General features: G+C 35.6%; 1 long non-coding RNA gene across 1 annotated transcript; it reads left to right on the top strand.

Annotated features, from left to right (window-relative positions):
- Window positions 1-3,263: 3,263 nt before the first annotated feature.
- Window positions 3,264-4,859, top strand: LOC149172878 (uncharacterized). Its single transcript, XR_016259095.1, has 3 exons — window positions 3,264-3,472; window positions 4,491-4,532; window positions 4,624-4,859. It is a non-coding gene; the product is annotated as an uncharacterized LOC149172878 (long non-coding RNA).
- Window positions 4,860-6,410: the final 1,551 nt, after the last annotated feature.

The following is a 6,410-nucleotide window of genomic DNA, read 5'->3' as shown; positions in this document are numbered from 1 at the left end:
TAAAAAAAGAAACTAGGTCTGGTCGGAGCATAGTTCACTTTCCTATGTCAAGCTCCTTAAAAAATGAAACTAGGTTTGGTCGGAGCATAGTTCCTTTCCTATGTCAAGCTCCTTAAAAAATGAAACTAGGTCTGCTCAGAGCATAGTTTGCTTTCCTGTGTCAAGCTCCTTAAAAAATGAAACTACGTGTTCCGAGGATAGTTTCGATCTTGTGGCGACCTCGTTAAAAAACGAAACAACGTGTTTCGAGCATAGTTCCTGATCTTGTGTCAAGCTCGTTAAAAAATGAAATAAGGGTTATGAGGATAGGTCTTTTACTGCATCAACCTCATTAAAAAATCAAACAAATCCCTTTCCAAATCGAGTCTTTTGATTAAGATCTCGTAAAATTCAAGTCAAGTCTTTCATAGATCTTGAGAGTGAACCTTCATTCCATCTAGTTTGTTGAATGCAATGAAGCTTGGGGGGCATGTACCTCGATTTGCGTTATTATGCTGGGGGCATGCGAACTCATAACAAGCATAGTTTTTCATTTCAACCTTGTGTAAACATGAAACCGAATCCAAGCAGAGTTCTCCATGGTTCAAGCTTGTGTAAAAATGAACCCATACCTAATTCACATCTTGTGATTGCCATTTATCCGCTAAATTCTGTTAGATGACCCTTGGTTGTTTCATTCCATTGCTACCATCTCTTTGGCTGATCATATGCTTTCACTTGGTTTTTTTTCCTTTCCAGAGGAACCACAGCGATGAGTGGTCTTATTAGCCAGCCCCTTGACCATTACATATTTTGAACAGTTCCACCATTACCGGAACCAGTTGCTACCCTTTATACCACTCGTTCCTCTAGGACGAGTCACCTTTAAGCTCTTTTCTGACTCGTAAAAGATGAAAATATTGCCGAGTATTTTTCCCTTTTTGACTCGTTAAAGAGAGTAAAAGTGGAGGTCTGCTTTCAGCTCTTTTCCGACCGTTTAAAGATGAAAAGATCGCCGAGTTACCCCTCTTGACTCGTTAAATGTAAATAAGAGGCGGTCATCTTTAAACTCTTTTTCGACGTGTAAATATGAAAAGATCGTCGGGCCCTTGTCGTTTCAGGCTCGTTAATGGTTACAAAACGATGTGATCTCGATTGCTTTTTTACTTTTTTAGGTCGAAGTCACTAACTATGAAAAGTAATCCTCGATTGTAATGGTCGGGCGGTTCTTTCGAGCATTGTTTTATACCTTTTCAGGCTCGTGAGACACAATTTTATGAAAAAGGACACCCCTGGAGTTTTCTTTTCTGCTGTCTTTTCAAACTCTCTAAACATGAAAAGATGCCGAGTTCTTCCTTTTTCAGGCTCGTTAAAACCTGATGACATCGGATTTCGTCGAAATGACGCTTCACAAGCATATGTTATCCCCGTCAAGCTTGTTAATAAAAATAACTGGGGTACTCACCAGAAATGGTGGGGGAAAATGGAACCATAATTATTGTCGTGTCGGCAATATGTCGCTCTTGAACATGGCACTTGTTTGCATTCATGTCTAGGTGGAGACATCTAATCTCATTTTTCACTTGCCTCCGTGGGTTTGGGTGATCCTGTTTGACCTCTCATCTGCTCATTGCCTCATCATCATGACCCTTGATCCATTGATGTCAAATACTGCCAAATCCGTTGTCGTGCCGCTGATGTTTTCAAGAGAAGTTGACCTCTGCACAATAACAACCTCCCTATGATAACTCATATAATCCTGATTCACAACGTTCTTCCTCTGTCTCGTGTCGATGATGTGGGAAACACTATGGCCTACCTTCGATCAAGGTCACTTCCTGTCGACTTTAGCTCATTATCCAGGAAGCTGATCTAGAGACTCCCTTCCAGTGCCTTGGAGCCTGCATGCCTCAATGGTAAGTTCTTCGTGTTCGACGTGAGGTTTTCATCATTGGCCTCTGATCGAATTATTCTATGGGTGTTCGACGCCAGCTCACTGATTCGCACGCCGTAGATTGTACCTATAGTACCTTGAGGGCCATTGTCATTATTGGTGGTACCTCTCGCGTCTGTTAACAGCTTCCACTATTGGCTGGTAATCAGATGATGTTCATGCATGTTCGACTTCAACTCATGTATTCGCATGCTTGGACTTGTACCTTGTTCGGGTCGAGATGGAGCGCAAGACCCTAGATTTTGTCTGTTGGAATCCAGGCTGCCATTTTTGGGGATTATTCTGATTATTACATGACTCATTCACTGGATGGTTGCGACCATGCCTGAGTCTATTCATCGACCCTCACTGGATGGTTGTGCCCATACCTTGGATCTAGATTATTATGTACTCTTTTATGGATGGCTGCGCCCATACCACATATATCATGTACTTGAGATATCAATTGTACTTCTCTATGCAGGTTCTCTGGCGGCAGCGTTTTCAATTGCACGTGTTCTTGTAAAGCATTTCACCCCTCTCTCTCTCTCGGGCCTCATGCTTTAGGGGGCATCTGTTATACAGTAATTTGTCACCATTTGTCACCGTCCCTGTTATCACTCTCCTGCACTTTCGAGGACTCATTCCGGGACCTGTGAGAAGTGAAATAACTTGAAAACACTTGCATTATATTCCCCTAAGTATGGACTTCATATGCCCTGAAGACAACTCCTACAGGATACCATTAAAAAGTTCCCTTTTTCCATTAGCGCGGTTTCCTAATGTATTACTCGCGTCAATGGGGGAAATCCAACAAGAAGGGCGCGCCAGTGGGCGCTCTGTCTCAGAGTCACACTCGCGCCAACCCAGTTTGGGAAAGTTTTTAACAAACAAACGCGTGAAGGTTTTTTCCAATCCACTCATGAAGCTTTTTAAGGATAAAGCTAATCCCATGGATGTCGTGATTGATCTTATCTCCTTTCCCTCTATCCATAATAGCTTTTTAAGGATAAACCCAATCCCATGGATTTTGTGATTGATCTTATCTCCTACCCCTCTATCTATAAAAGCTTGTTCTTTTGCCTTTGACAAGCTAGTTAGAGTTGAAGTTTCGGCATAGGGAGAATTATACTTTCAGAAGTCCAAGGAATTGATGCAAGAGCCTTCTTTGCACCCATAAGGCCAAATCTAAGTGAGGAGATTCTTGTAACCAAGGAGAGAGAGGCTTGTTCCCCATCCTAACAAGCTTTGCAAGACATGTGTTGCTGACCACCCAGCCAAAGGAGGATTTGACGTCAAAACTATGGTTGTATTCTTCTTTGTTGTTTATCAATAATAGATGACTATCATTATGGTTCCACTCTCATTGTCTTTTGTAATGATGTTTGAGTTATATCTTTTCTGACTGGTATATAATTGCATCAATTGGATTTTATGCTTGTATTTGTGTTGTTCTTTGCATGTGCAGGTGTCCATTCATGGAGATCGTGGGGATCGTAACCGGCCGGAGCAAAGGAACGAGGGCATCGACTCTTCTACAATACTAGCATTGGAATCCAAGTAGGCTCTCATCATTTACCTTTAATTTGCAATTAGGGACCTGTGTGTTAGCATTGTTTGATTGTTGCTAGACTCATTCTGGGCTAGTAGGGATTGCCTCTATCCGTAGAGGGGATTTACCTCCACAACACGGTTCAATATGGTTTATAATTCCATTCCTAATGACATAAAACCTCCCCCTCGTTTAGCCCTCCACCACTATCTTGATGCCTTCGATCCAGACATGGCATATCAACTTAGGGAGAGAGATCCTGCAACTTTGGAAGAAATGCAGCGTAATGTTGTTAATTATATTTCAATATAATTAACTTATATTTATTTAAAATATAGTCAACTATTATCTATTTTTAATTACTCGATTATTTTATGTTTATAGTATATTAACTCACTTATTTTAATATATATTTATAAAATTGTCTATTTACGTTAATAAGAAAATTAATAACCAAATTAAATGATTTGATTAAAAATAAATAAATAATTAAATAAATAAATATTTTGGTCTAACTAGCCGTTTGCTGGTCAAATCTAGCCGTTACCTAGATATTCTTCCCAATCTATTTATAATGCATAGCAAGATCTGCTCATTCAACTTGTCCTGACGATGAACCACACTGGTTGGTTCGAAACGCGTCGACAAAAAATTATCTCTATGTGATTTTCGCCGAAGATTCTTCTCTAAATTGATATGGATCACAGAAGCCTAAATTCAATAAGCCACATTTATGAATTTAATGGAATTTTGGACATTTTAATTATTCTAAAAATGAAAATTGAAACAACAACTTGACAAGTGGTCAATCTAAATCCAAGATTTTTATGAAAATATGATTCCAAAATATTTTCTGAATCATTTTTCATATCTTTTGAATTCATCATTTCCAAGATTTTTAGGAAAATGAGATTCCAAAATATTTTCCAAATCATTTTTCATATCTTTTGAACTCATATTTTTTAACCAAATTTTATTCTATAAAAGCTTGGGAAATGTTTATGAATTTTTATTTTTTTTTTGCAGGTTGTAAGCATGGAGAAAATATCACTTCTGAAAATTTCTGCAGTAAATTTTTTTTCTTAATAATTAATATTGTTTTTTGTTATTTAATTATTATTTTTTATTTAATTTATTGATTGATTTCTTTTGTCTGCAGCTTGGCAACCTTGCTAGCCATGACTCTGTGGTTGGGTCGTTATATGGGCATGGCCTTGGCGTTGGCTGCTCGCTGCATTTAATTGAAAACCTTTTTTTTTCATGCAACCTAGCAAATAAGGCTCCAAAGAACCCTGAAAATATCTCAAATGGTTACAAATTTTGAGAAAATATCTCGCATTCAACATAATTTATCTCATTCTAAGAAAAACCCATGTTTTAGATTTTTGAGATTCATTATCATCTGGTAACAAAATGCATTCTAAAAATGAAGTTTTTAACCTCTACATATTTTGCCTCTGCTCAGGTAGCTACCTAGTGAAATTCGTTTTTTTTTTCTCAAAATCAGCAGAATGCATAACTATCTTTCATTTTTCAAAATCACACATAACATTTGCAGCAATTTGTTTCGTTGGCTTCCATGAATTTTTTTTTTTATTACTTGTTTAAATTTGTTTTATTCTCATTTTCGTTTTTGTGTTTTTATTTATTTTTATTATTTCAAATTTGTTTAAATAAACAAATCTCTTTTGTGTTTTTTTTAATTACATATGTTCTGTGCACTTTATATATATATATATATATATATATATATATATATATATATATATAAAGAAACATTAAAAAAAATTGTGTTCAATTTTAAAATTATATATATATTTGAAAAGAAACAAATAATGAAAGAGAATAATCAATTTTATTTTTTCTTAACAAAAGATATACTAACACGAAAATTATTTTTCTGATCCTCTAAATTACACAAAGCGCAGTACGAGAGCATACTTGAGATTTCATTAATTGATTTTTTTTTTTAATTTGGATGTAGAAAATAAAATGAAAAGAATCGATCTCACACCTGAAATTATTGCTCTTCAATCTTCGCTTGTGTCCTTTGTTCACAACTGTTTGTTTTATTGCAAATTTTTTCTTGCCAAGGGTTAGTAAATGGGTGGTTCTTACTGCACCACAAAATTGCAAATTTTTCCTAAAAAACGCAAAAACTTGTTTTTTTATTTGTTAGTCATATTCTATTGAAAAAGAAATCAAATGTTCTCTTAAGTATAAGAGAATTTCCAATGCATCCATTTGCGCAACAAGATTATGAGTAGACTCATATCCAAGTTTGAAAAGTAAACCTTGTTGAGTTCTTGGACACGATCATGAAGACCGACTAGTTGAAACCAAATTTGAATGTGATATTTAGTTTTTATATTTTCTTCAACTGTCATAGCACGAAGCTCTTCAAATCTTGTTTTTGCAATTGGATTTTTTTATTTTTATTTTAATGAATGGGGGTTCTTGATTTTAATGTTCTATGTTTTCTATATGCAAATGCAAATAAACTTAAATGAAAAATGCCTAAATTCATCTAACCCCAAATGAAAATGACCTTAAAAGAAAATGTTTCCTAAACAATCCTCCTAACTTAGTTAAATCTAAGTTTGCTTCCCCAGTAACGACGCCAAAATTTTGGGTGATTTAATTGTTTGTTAAATCCCTGTCATTTAATTTGTCAACTCGGGGGTTTCTTAAACTTAGAAGCAAACCAAAATATATGGGACCTTAGATGCAACTATAATCAACTTTATAATACAAGTTATAAAAACTGAAGGAAATGCAATTATAAACTAATTAGAAGTGCATATTACAAATATAAAATTTAACTAAGTAATTTCTAATTCATTATGTAATAAGTAGGAGAAGTGGCTCATAACTTAGGAGAACCAAATTTGTTCTTCTTCTATAATACTACTTCATGAACAGAAAGAAAAAACCACCAATGGAAAA

Source organism: Pinus tabuliformis, chromosome 4_2 (genome assembly GCF_031772625.1).
Source record: "Pinus tabuliformis cultivar Carrire ecotype Pingquan chromosome 4_2, CPIR1, whole genome shotgun sequence".
Classification (NCBI taxonomy): domain Eukaryota; kingdom Viridiplantae; phylum Streptophyta; class Pinopsida; order Pinales; family Pinaceae; genus Pinus; species Pinus tabuliformis.
The sequence above is the reverse complement of the archived record's forward strand: the minus strand, read 5'-3'. Positions and strand labels throughout refer to the sequence as shown.